At 43.9% G+C, this 13490-nt stretch overlaps 1 long non-coding RNA gene across 1 annotated transcript; it reads left to right on the top strand.

Moving 5' to 3' along the window:
* Positions 1–7495: 7495 nt before the first annotated feature.
* LOC131110428 (uncharacterized) lies at positions 7496–13163 on the top strand. The gene is made up of 3 exons (XR_009120886.1): positions 7496–7637; positions 11618–11985; positions 12559–13163. It is a non-coding gene; the product is annotated as an uncharacterized LOC131110428 (long non-coding RNA).
* Positions 13164–13490: the final 327 nt, after the last annotated feature.

Below are 13490 nucleotides of genomic sequence, written 5' to 3' on the forward strand. Positions count from 1 at the left end.
CGTACGGTAGAGTCGTCCCTCGCCATATCGAGCTTTTTTCAGAAATTAATGACTGAATTGAAATGAACTAATGACGTATTTTTGGCCAAGACGTATTGAAATCCGAGTTCTGGCATGACATGACGGTAACCCTGCATGAAGTCCTGACGTCAGCCATGACAGGTCCCACGTGATAGAGTGGAAAAAGGGTCTCCTCCTGGAAACCGCATAAGTTGTTTTATAGCCGTGGTGGCAACATGAATATAAAGAAACCATAAAGTGTACATAGTATAAATAATAGATGGTCTCTATGTTTATGATGTATTATTTTTCATGTGAAATCCTACTAAATCCTTGTGGCCCTCACAGCATGGAATTGTCACAGTGCGGAGTCAAAGGAGCAAAGAAGCCAGTTTGACGTCCCTGCACCAAATGTGTTGGTGACTGAGTGTGAGAGGTGCGACCAATCAGGGATCAGTCCTTTAAGGCAACAGCGTGTTGATGTTTGTGTCTCCCTCGGTGGGAGCTTTGCTGGGTTCTGGAGGATCACATTGTTGTCAGAAGGTCCCGTGGGTGGCGGCAACAGCTGCTTTGAGCGGGTGATCCATCTCCTCTCAGCTGCCATATAACAAGTCCCGGGGGGGTTTCGGTGACGAACGCCCGCACGCGGCGCTCCATCAGAAAATTCCCCATCTCGCACGGGCATTAAGGAAGTTGACCAACAAGCAAGGTGCTCCCTTCTAATCACGACTGTACAACACAGGTGTCAAACTTGAGGTCCGGGGGCCAGATTTGGCCACCGTATCATTCGATGTGGCCCACGAAAGCCTGGAAATATCACAAGTCATAAAAACACTTGTTTCATTGCATTATTTTAGGATGATTGACACCGACGTCAGGCGGCACGGCGGTCCAGTGGTTAGCGCACAGACTTCACAGCTAGGAGACCAGGGTTCAATTCCCACCCTCGGCCATCTCTGTGTGGAGTTTGCATGTTCTCCCCGTGCATGCGTGGGTTTTCTCCGGGTACTCCGGTTTCCTCCCACATTCCAAAAACATGCTAGGTTAATTAGCCACTCCAAAATTGTCCATAGGTATGAATGTGAGTGTGAATGGTTGTTTGTCTATATGTGCCCTGTGATTGGCTGGCGACCAGTCCAGGGTGTACCCCGCCTCTCGCCCGAAGACAGCTGGGATAGGCTCCGAATATTCATCCCATTAAAATCAAATGCGAGGGGATATCACTGCCCCATTCTTCTATTTCCATCGTGACTACGGATCAATGCTATGTAGGCTAGCATGATACATTATTGTCAGATTGGTCGTGGTGCCTTTGCACACAGGAAATTGGTTTATCGCTTTAATTAGTAGCAGAATATGAGCAGTCTTCTTTGATGAGAAGATGCGCTTAGCAAGGTGCGCCCTCCTCCCTGCCTATTATCTGTCATCCCAGCGCCGTGTGCTGCACATCCAGCACGACGCCACTGACTGCCGGTTCACATTGGACGCCGGCAGCCTGCAGCAGTTACTAAAAGTCAGCTTTCAACTCTTCTTAGGAGCGAAGACTGTTGTCGCTCGCCTCGCCCCTGGCTTTCATCCCAGCTCCTAGCCCCCCCAGCCTGTGGGTCTAACAAGCATGATGCTTTGCGGATTGACTTGCGGTTCAACCCAAATTTACAAGCTGATTACTATGCAGACGCTGAGTTGTCGGGAGAATAAAAAATGCAACTTTTATTTGACTATCTGGTGTCCGCAGAATCAAATGGCGTACATTTGTGTGCATGCATTTCATGGCGCCGTGACTAAAAAAGAACGTTTCCCTTCAACACTAATGGCACTACATCCTAGCATCCCTCACAGAGGTTCAAAGAGGCGAAGATGCGCCGAGGGCGGCAAAATATATCTTAACTATGTTTGAAGTATGTATTAACAGGATACAAATAATGCAAGTTATTCCATTGATGAGATCAGCTTTGCCCACAAGTCAGAGGCCATTTTCATCATGAGCAAAATATGAGAAACTGACTGGCAACGTATTCTTAATGAGCTCTTTATGAAAGTAAAAGGCGCTGTGGGTGTGAGATGACTTAGTGTACATCTGACTGGGCTGCAGGGATTATATACGTTCTATAAGCGACTGGGGCCGCGAGGTCTCCGTGTGGTCATTTGGATTTGTTTGCTGGATGGAAGCATTTGTATCGCCTACGCAGACCAAGACTCACGTTGGACCAAGTATCTGAGATCAGTGATGAACTTCACAAGCGTCTTAGAAGTCACCAACAAGGAGGCAATCCAAGGTAAGTGGCGATGCAAGGATATTTGTTTCATCAAAGAAAGGTCCTAATGCTCCGTACCGGCATGTTTTTTTTAAGAGTTTCCCTTTGAGAGCCGCAACTACGGACTCCAAATCTAAACCTGAAGATGTGATTTCCAGGCGTTCGCTTCAGTCGCCTTCACTCGCTGCCCGCCTGATGTGGGTCACTTTTGTTTTTCCCAGGAAATAACAGAAACCAACCAGGAATATTCCCTTTGTTTGTTTGTGTGAGTCATTCACCTGATCTGAACCAGCAGAGAACGCTTCCATGCAGCAGTGAAGGCCTTGCAGGGCATCCAAAGGAAGGAACTGAGACAGTTGGTGAAGTCCGTACCTCCTCATTGGATGCAACGTATCTTCATGATACGTTGCATGAAGGTACGTTGATACGTTGCATACTGATTGATGATCAGCTATAACTGATGATAACTATAACTGATGATAACTATAACCGTTTATTTATCGAACCAGCAAAGAAAATGGTGTGGAATCAGCTGTTTAAATGTTGACATTAGGGAAAAAGTCGCTTGTTTGGCATTTATTAATGATTTACTATACGATAATATCACCTCGTACTTCGGTATGAAGTACATTATTTAACAAAAAAAAAGAAAAAACTAAAACAAAAACCTTAAACTGTATTATGGAAAGCAGGAAGTGAACAAATGTAACAGTTACTGATTGTAAAAGTACCAGATGGAGGGGTAGGATTTAATAAGCTTTGCTTCTTCCTACTCCTTTTGGACATGTGGAACTGGGAACTGATTATGGGATGCACTAAATTGGAATCTGATGCATGTTCAAATGAAATAAAATGAAATTACCATTACCATTACCATAATACTATACAATATACTAGTGTATATATTATACTATACAACCTTGGTTACTGTCCTTAACTCCCAAATGGATGCTAACCACATACATTTTCCATAAGCAATAATGTCATCCAATTCATCTGCTCCAGATGAAATTATATGTAGATATGATCTATAAATATATATAAATACTGCTTGGCCTAACGGTAAATAAAGTTGGGGGGGCTTTTCCAGCCCACACCGCCAATCACGTGTAGTGGAGGCAGAGAGAAGGCTGAGTTGGAGTGGGGTGGGGGGGCTTTTCATCCTTTGGAGACACCGGGCCGTGAGGGTGGAAATGAGAAGCACGGCGTCGCACAAAAGACCCCGGCGCCGTGGTTTTGTTTGGTCCAGAATGATTCCCGCGGCCGAGCAATAGCGCGAGACAAGCGCTGGTGAAATAGGGAGCCTCTCGCTCACAGGTGATCTATAGTTTGTCAGCACCAATCAGCCTGGAACGGGAGAAAAGTCCATTCATCTGCTCATGCCTTATTGAAGAGGGGGGGGCCGCTTTTGAATGCCTCCGGCCCACCGGGGCACTATGGGATGGAGCCTATTTATCTTTCCTTTTATCGGCTGCAAATGCACCTTTTGGTCTATAGAACGTCCTGGCGCTTGTTTCAACGGCGAGGAAATGAATAAGCATGAGGAGCCAATGAGGAGCTCTTAGTGACACCCAGTCGATATGGTCAGAAGGTCTCAGCAGAAACAAACAAAGACAAATAGAGTCGCCTACTTCCTGACGTGCAGCGTTGCGTTAAGACCAGGATTTTATGCAGACGAAATATGCTCTGTTTTAGCTCGTCGGGAACGTCGGGAAACATATGCATACGGCGCCAGATTTGCATTTAGACAAGGTATTTCAAGGGCATCATAGACTGGGACAAATATGGTACTGTTACGTGTACTGCCGATGCCCCCTCGGGATATCTTAGATTACGCCAATCCCGGTCTCAGCTCTACAAATCCTCGCCACGATCCCCGCTAATCTGGCGGCGTACTCCGTTAAAAAGTGATACCTTTCATCGAGGGGATGCTTCCGGAGACGGAAACGTGTTCCGCTGACTCAAAGTTTGGCGTTAATACGCTTTTCCATAATGCATACTTTCTAACGAGCAATTTGGTTTCAGATGTGCTCCAACTGAGCCCATAATTCCAATAAAGCGCAACAAGCCGGGCTTTATTAACTGCAGAGTCAGTTCTTGCGGAAAACAGACTTTGTTCTTAGTGTTGCAGGAGCCGCAAAATATATATATATACGTATATGAACTATATATACAATATATAGAGAACCTTTCAGAGCAAGCAGCTGTATATATTTCCAACCGTTTTTAAGGAATTCTTTGTTTTAGTGTACTTCTGTCTACGTTACATAAAGTCACCCACTCAACAATATGCTCATATGATAATATGCTCATATCATCTGCTGTCTGTCAATCATGAGATGAATTACCCTACACGGGATTGAACCTGATCCTGTTAAATCCGGCGTCTTGCTTATCGGGTTGAGTGCCTGGCTAATTCGACTTTATTGGTCCACTCATCTGCTCATAATACAATTTGAATGCATGACGGACGCACAAGCTTGCGGTTCATGTCGGGATACGCGCAATGTCGGCCCCGCCCATATTTATTATTTTCATTACCATTACAATATTGCTAGCATTTTTTCTGCTAGGAAAATTGTCATGCATTGAAAGGCCAAATCATAATTTCACTGATTGTACTAGTCCACAGCATGGGTGCCCAAAGTGCGGCCCGGGGGCCACTTGTGGTCTGCATCTCATCTTTTACTGGCCTGAGGCACCAGTCCAAAGTCAGCTGGGATAGGCTCCAGCATCCCCCCGTGACCCAAGTGAGGATAAGCGGCATAGAAAATGGATGAATGGATAGATGGACAATAGGAAGAGTGTTGAAAAAGAGCAAAAAGGCAAGCATGAACATTAAAAATACATTTCATTCAACTTAAAGGCCCTTCACAATAAAGCGCAAAAACATGCAGTACAGCAATAAAGCAATCAGTGACCGAAAAGCAGCGGGGGTAGCGAAGTCCCAGGTCCGGTGCTTTTTCCTTTTCCTCTGTGGACCCCCCCCCACCGAGGTCACAACAGGATGTACTATTTTTTGATGCTGCATTTTTGTTGTGTTTCCATGGAGAACATGACAACATGAAGAACCCACCAAGTATCTGACCGTGCATCGACGCTAAGCGATTTGCGGACACAAAAGAGGACTTTTGGCCCAAACATCTGCACCAAGACGTACGAAACTCATGTTTGTCTTCCAACCTGATACAAACGTCAGCGCCTGTTTGACATGACAAGAACCTCAGTGGCCTTGGAGTCTATTCCCAGAACATCAGCACGTCCCGTCTGCACCCTCTGGGCGTTCCTTCCGTAGGAGCCATTATGTCATGAAATCAATATCGGCAGTAGATTCGAGGGGACGCTTCAGTCGCCTTTCACGTGTTTTCACGCGGGCTCCACGGTGAAAGCAGAGAACCAACTCGGCGGCGTTGAGCTCAGCTGTTTGCGGTGCAGCACATATCAGTTCAATAAATCCCACTCAGCCGGCGAGTTGAGAGAGCGAGCGAGCGAGCGAACGAGAGAGACAGAATCTTAACATCCTGTGAACCCCAACACTAAATTCCACTTCACCAGCAGACCGTCTTCCAAATTTAGCCTGCCCTCTGCGATGCCCTGCACCAAGTTTGCAAAGTAATTCAAGATTTCATCTTAAAAGAGGGAATTTACAGCCCGGCTGTAAAAGCAAGTGCTACTACAGCGGCACAATGCATGTTGCAATAAAACAATATGAGATCATAAAGTGTACACAATAATGCATCTTGGAGGCAGATTAAATGAAAATCAGGGAACCAATAAGGCCTGTAATAATACACTCTGTCAGGGAGGCCGTAAAGCCGCCCGGACACTTTTATACCTCCGGGTGGCAAATCACCGCTTTTCATGAATGCAGCAAATCAGCTGCAGTCATAACTGGATATCAATTCCGATTTGCTAACGTTCTATCTGGACTCTGGATCTGGAGATCCTGTTTTCCGTCCCGTTTAATCCAATATGACAAATATATCAAACGCTCCACGGTAGTCCCGTAGTCCGACAAGACCGTCCGTCGCAGCCGATCTGTGTTGACGACATAACGGAGTCATCTGGTTCCGAGCGGATGGAAATCTCTTTGTGTCCGTTTGCACACACGCGCTGCCTTTCTATTTGTTGTCATGGAAACCTTTGACCATTTGCATTCTGTCACTTGTTGTGGTTGGCGTCTCCAGCGCCACGGAGACTCGGATAAAGACTCGGCGGTTGGAGGACCTTGGCTCGGAAAGTTCCAGTCGGTTCCCGTTCAAGGAGCGACTGCAAGGCTGAAGGAATACAAAAGACGCGCATCGTTTGAAACTTTATCGTTTACTTTCTCGTTTACAGCGCTTATCGGTTCCAAACCTCCAAACCCGACCGTGGTCAATGAATGTCTGCCATGTTGGATTCGATGTTCATCATGGAATATTTTATTGATTATTTATTATATATATATTATTGTATTATTTTATTATTATTATTTATATTTTTTTATAATTTATTTAATTTTTAAAATTATTTATATTATTATAAATTATTATTATATATATTATATATTTATTGATTAAGTTTTAACACAAAATAACACCTGTTTAGTACATTGTTTACATCACATTGTGCAACCAGTTAGCCTCAAACTCAACGTTACAAGTCAAAAACGTAGCGCTTCGTATGCTAAGCTAAGGAGGCAAATTCATCGGACAAACGCACAAACCCAGAAACAGCAGGGACACCCCTTTAAAGAGTAGATCTCCTTCAAGGCGAAGAAACGCAACGTTTGTAGCAACTTTGACAACATTTGACACGAGCAACGTGTTCGCTTGTTTTAGTTTGATCTTTGCTTTTTGTATTTAAGGGAGCAGCGGAGCAGAGAACACGTCTCTTTATTGTGTTTACTTGTTTTTCTTCTACAATCCCCTTCCAGGTGTTCCCCTTGGGTCCACAACACGACATATGTAATATAGACGTGTTGAGTGGTGTGAAAAGTGCTTCATGTTCTTCACACACTCGGCCAACTGCAATGTGTTATGAAAAAACAACAACATTTGGGTCTTTTTTCACTAATGAGTGTAAAAAACATGCAAATGTGGCACTATGGTATAGATGAATACATAGAAATAGTTTCCCCCATTAAAGTTTGATGTTTACTGTCACTTTTGATAAAAAAAAAAAACAACCACTGTTAATGTCTATTGTGTTAGTGTAATACAGGTTTTGGCCAGCAGAGGGCGCCACAGGCACCAGTAGCTGACGTCCTGCCGGAAGACGAAGAAAGAAGAAAGCAGCAGCTGCACAGCAAGGATCTCCAGGCCCAAACTAGGACACCAAATCATTCCATATCAATATAATGTGTCCAAATCATCACGACTGTTGTCACTCGGGTGTTTTTTGGTGAGTGCAATGTTTTATTACTCACATGATTTATGTTTTGGTATGTTTTATGATGTGGCTGTGATTGAACACTACACAAAAATAAGTTTTAAGTGCTTTGGACTTTAAATCTTGACTCCCTTATCTGGTTTTTAGTCTGCTGGTTTGTGGAATGTGTCATTTAAAGCCTAGGTCCCAATCGGATGCATGATTTTTGGTGTTCCCAAATCAATGTTTTTTGTTTGTTTGTCCATGGAGAAGATAGTTGTGGTGACGTTGAAGGACTAAGATCTCCATTTCATGGAGGACCTATGGAAATTGGCCGCACTAATTATGTCTGGGGGGTGCATGTGTGGCACCGTAGGACGCATACATGAGTTTGTCTTGCAACCTGAAAAAAACCTAACATCAGTACACTTAGACATGGTGAAGAACCTCTCCATTGGTGGGTTTCTTGCATTGTCTCTTGCTGTAGGAGCCCACACAACCAGCTGTCTATTAGCAAGTTGTTGGTTTGTACCACAAGACAAACATTTAGAGGTCTTTGGGGTCAACAAACAATCTTTACAGGCTTTCTAGAAGAAAAACATTCAATCAATTTAGTTTCATAACGAAAATAAATAACAAAATAACTAATTTGCACGCTGAGCCTGAGTCCAAACGTGAGTAGGTCCAACTCCGTGTCCTGTCAGTTAAACAGATGAGAGCCTGTTGTTTTGAACGAACGTGAAGCCACTGCACACGTTTTAGCGCAGGGTGGGCCAGTCCATTGAAGGCTGCGTGTCACCATGGCAACGCTGTATGTTAAGTTAGGATTGGTCTTGTTGGTCAGTTATTGTATTCATTTGTTGCTATATTGCTTAGAAATGGAATAACTGACTTATATTTGCTTGTCTTGTTACCACCATACCAGTCATACCAGTCCTACCAGTCATACCAGTCCACTCAGTGCAACTGGATTGACAGCATGGCTAAGCCTTTCTGCTCAGTCGTTGCTGAATCTGTAACGTTCCCTGCAGCTTCCCAACATCTGGCATAAGACGTAGTAGCCAGTTTTGTCCCCGTCCTTGTGTTCATCTTGTTGGACCGTGGCCGTCACCAGTCTTCATGTTGGCACGTGGCCCAGTCCTCGGGCTCTTCCTGGTCCTTGCCAAGCTCTGTGGCAACCGTTTCTCTCAACAAGGACCCTTCCCGAGTGCTCGGTGACAAGGCATGGAACTTCCTGTTTATTAGCCAGGGCTGATATTTGGCAGTGGAATTAAGATTTTCCGACGCTGCGGCCCGGTGTTGGTTAAGGAAGGCCGGCTGTGTACATCTGGAAATGTGCGGTGTGAACATTTTCCATGCATGCTTCAAATGAACCAAACCGTTCCCATTATACTACGGTCACACTGGAGGTAGAATGAGCCAGAATTCCCGGATATTGGAATTGCATTCTAAAAATTCTGACTGCATTTTGAGTGCATTCCAAATATTGGAGCCCATTCTTGTGGCAATCCAAGCGTTCCAAACGCTCCATATCATGATAACAATGACAGGAAACTAAAGTACACATTTTACCGTCATTGCCGCTGCGGTGGTTTTCTAACGTTCGATGAAGGTGACTCGTATCGGGGTTCTGCAGTGAGAGCTTTGGAGAACTCAGCTGGCGGCAAGATGGCGACCAAGAGATAGTTGCAGGCAGGGGGTCTATTAACGCTTTGGGGCACCGGGCTTGACAGCTCCTTACTCATCCGGGCCCCACGGGGAAGCGGATTCCGGCTGTAGCGGTGGTCAATACCGGTGCTTCCTCGCGTACCACCTGGATGGAGGCTGGCGTTTTCCGTCGTCGAAACATTATTGTTCCATTTGGGATTTGATCCCAGGTAATGCCGCCTTTATTTTTCCTTCTTATTGCTGACTACAGACAATGTTGGCAGGTGGCCCCCGAAACTTAATTTAACCACAGTGCATGGATACTTAAACATAGTGCAGACAATCAAGGCATTGTGTGTGTGTGTGTGTGTGTGTGTGCGTGCACGTTGCAGTAATCACAAGAGCATCTCGTGCATTGTTCTGAGAGATTGTTGAGCATTGTGAGACTCTCAAGGCAATAATTTAGTCCATTTGGTGGCCATTTGTTGCTGATGTGGGCCAGGAAGAAGCACGCCAGCGCTAGTAAAAGTGTCTCCGCTGCTTTGTTTGGGGTACAATAACATGAGAGTTCATTTGCTTGGCTTATTATTGGGGAGTTTTTGCTGTTGTAGCAACGCCAAATGCATGCAGATTCAGGAACACGCAAAGTAAGTCCAGATGTCACAGTTCCTATGCGAAGAAACTTTTGAACAAAAGCGAATTTACACTAGAAGACGAATTATCATCCGTTTGGAGTTCAACCAGCAACCTTTTTCCAAGCGAGGGCCGCTCATATTGAAAAATGAAAGGATGCTACTTTGATATTTTGTAAAGCAACACATGTAGATATGCTAGACGTGATGCATATTTCAAGAAACGACAATAACGAAGGTGGAAAGGCTAACAGTACCAACTTTAAACTTTGCTTTTTTTTCCTTAAAAAAAAATTATATTAAATTCAACACTACAAAAATTAAGTTTTTCCTCATAATATTACAAATTTATTCTTATAAAATTGCAACTTTTTTCACGTTAAAAGAACACCATCCATCCATTCTTTTTATGCCGCTTCTCCTCACTGGGGTCGCTGGTATGCTGGAGCCTATCCCAGGTTCACTCGTCTTGTAAATCTTTTATGACATTATTACCCCAATACTTCATTCATTGAATTGACGCCAATATTTTTTTTAAAGGTTGACTATTTCTTTAATATTGGAATATTATACGAAGTTATTTTCCCTCATAATATTGCAACATATTTGAATATTATACTACTAAAATAAAGTTATTTTCCCTCATAATATTACAACATTATTGCTGGAAAATTATGTTATGTTATAACTCTATTTGGACTTTATTGTTAAATGACTTGTGTAATGTTTACCTGTGAAATTGTACTTTTTCATGATGTAATAAGACTCTTTGGAGGACCCCTGCGTTAGCGGAGTAACGCCACAGATGCATTTAGCTCGTTCCTCGGCTTCTTTGTGACGCCTTGACAGAACGTTCCCAGTAATGGCAGAACGGAAACGTTTGGACAAATGAAATGATAAGTATGACTACTGAAGCTTTATTTTATGCTTGGTTCCATTAACTAATTCAAATGGGAAATTATGTTTTTATTTATTACGGTAGAATAACATCACCAACACGTCCATTTTAGCATCTCATTTGCATTACATGTCCGTTGTGTTTTACCTCAAGTCAAAGTGACGCTTTCCATCAAAGACAAACAATTGAAGAGAAAGTTCATCCTCATGTCATTGATATCCATCTGAATACAATATTTCCAGAACGAAGCTGATATGCTTGTGAATACGTAGCGTACATCGCCGTGCTTATGCAGATGTGACTTAATGGAGTCTGACAGCTGTGCCGCTGTTATTGATGTACCCTGGAAACGTAATGAAAGTGAGAGCAGTCCTTAACAATAGGTGGCAGATGAAGAGTGAAAATATTCACACGCTCTGACAGGTTAGCGTCGGCTCGCCGCTGTGAGGTCCCTGTCATTAGTGAAGTGACAACATGGAAGTCCTTGTACTTTCAGGCGTATTGGGAAGTATTTGTGTTTAGCTGGACATGGCGTGACGGTGACGTGACTGCTGAGTACTTTGCTGAGTACTTTGCTGCATTTTTACCCATCATACGCAATCTTTATGTGAGACATGAGCACGCCTTTCCCTTTTTCTGTGTGTTATAAAGATATACAAACAGATAAAGTGACAACACGTAAAGGCGCCAAGCTACAGACATATGGTTAGAATAATTATCATAGTTACACCCAAGAACTACGTTACTGGCATAGTGACACCTCGCGACACTACACTGGCTAGCTTTTGGTTTTTGACGCTAAGTGAAGCGTTCCTTTCTAAGTTGCTATGTGGCAGGGTCCACACGTATCCATGGCTACATCCAGGACCCGGGAGCCGGCATTAAAGAAGATGACCTGCCCCATCAGCAGTGGATCCCGCTGAACCGCCTGAGAACCACCGAACTGAGATTGGACACTTCAAAGCATCGCTGAGGAAGACCGAGCTGCATGTGAATTCTGGGAGCCTGACCAGACTGCAGACCACATGACCACAAGACCCGGCCCCTCTACAGACCTCCCTCAGAGGCCGGGACCTGAGCGGGGACGTGGCTGAACGCTACTGAGCTGGATACCTGAAGACGACACACGATGTTATATTACGTGACCTTCACACCGCATGTAGTCGACATGAAAAAAGTTCTCCTCCCTTTCTGTGTGGAAGTGGTAAGTTTTTGGCTTCTTACTTTGTCCTTCTTCCCTTCTTTGAAACATTTTCGTGAGTTTAGAATAAGAAAATTGGTGAGGCTAACTGAGCTAACCTGTTAGCTCAGTAGCTTGCTATGCTAGCGGGGGCCGTCTCATGTCCTTAGCCTGTGCAATGTGGTGTCAACAAGAATAATAGAAGTATTAAGGTGACTATAAAGGGTGTAGTTCCACGCTCTAATGATGTTTATGACGTATTTAAGATTTAATTTAAATATTTTTTATTAAGATTGAATTTTAAATTGATTTATCGCGGTCAGGTCTGGAACCAATTAACCGCAGTAAACGAAGGACGACTACTATGTATAGTTTTCTAGGTCTTTTTATTTGTGTACAGTATTAAACATTTCTGGGTGTCCCCATAAAAGGTTTTGGTTTTTGACGCTAAGTGGAGCGTTCCTTTCTAAGTTGCTATATGGAATCAAAGCACCCAGAAAGGACGTTACTGGAAGTATTCCATGTTATCATCTTACCACATGCTCCCGACATGGATAGACAAGCTAGTTGGAGATCAGTGTGCACTTTTCCTTTCAGGCGATGAAAGCGCGTTCCCACATGGTCCTTGTTTATGAACTTCCTCGGTTTGTCATTTAAGTCCAGGTGACGAGCATTGAAATTCCGGCCACCTCCAAGCCATGGTCATTGTTAATTAAGGCAGCTGTGATCTGACTTGTTGACCCCCGTAGCTCAAGGGATTGTGACGGGTTATGGAAGAGCTCATGGAATCTGGCCTGTGGCCCAAGTTCTTTCCATTTTGGCCGTCTGCAGTGTTTGATGCATGGCAATTTAAATCCTCTCGTCTAATTAAATGTGATCTGCACTTGTGCTAAATGACTTTTTTTTTTTTGCACGGTGAGAGATATCAGCTGTCTCTCACACAAGGTGACATTCCGCATTTCCATTACGCCGGATTATAACAGGTAGCTCGGACTTGGAGAGAGGCGTGTGTAGAAGGTCGCTACCACACTGGAAGTCCCTCTTTTTTTTATTTCTGGTGAATAAGTAATAGTGATGAGCAGACTGCCAGCCACGGGGAATCGAAAGGATTTGGGGCTTAATTCACAGCTTAGCTAGCCCATCTCTGGTGTCAGCACAATGCAAAGTTCACTGCTAAATCATTCATGAAATAACGCCATCAGTCAGCCAACAGTCCATGCAAAGTGTTGCGTTCGAAGACCCTTTGTTGTCAATAACGACATCACGTGCGGAATACTCGACCGTGACGCTAACATGACGTTGCCATGAAGATATAAAAACAGGATTAGCCCTCTGAAGGGTGCAGATACCCCCCCCCCCCCATGTTCCTCTTCCACACTCTGTCCTGTATGTAGCTGTGACTAGCATCACCAAGTGGGTCACACAGTTTTTACTGCAGGTGGGTCTCTTTTTTTATCTGTTTTTATATCTTTAGAATAGAGAAAATAGATGCTTCATGTAAGGATTGTAGTATTTATATTTAATAATAT

The sequence above is a fragment of the Doryrhamphus excisus genome, chromosome 23 (genome assembly GCF_030265055.1).
Source record: "Doryrhamphus excisus isolate RoL2022-K1 chromosome 23, RoL_Dexc_1.0, whole genome shotgun sequence".
Lineage (NCBI taxonomy): Eukaryota > Metazoa > Chordata > Actinopteri > Syngnathiformes > Syngnathidae > Doryrhamphus > Doryrhamphus excisus.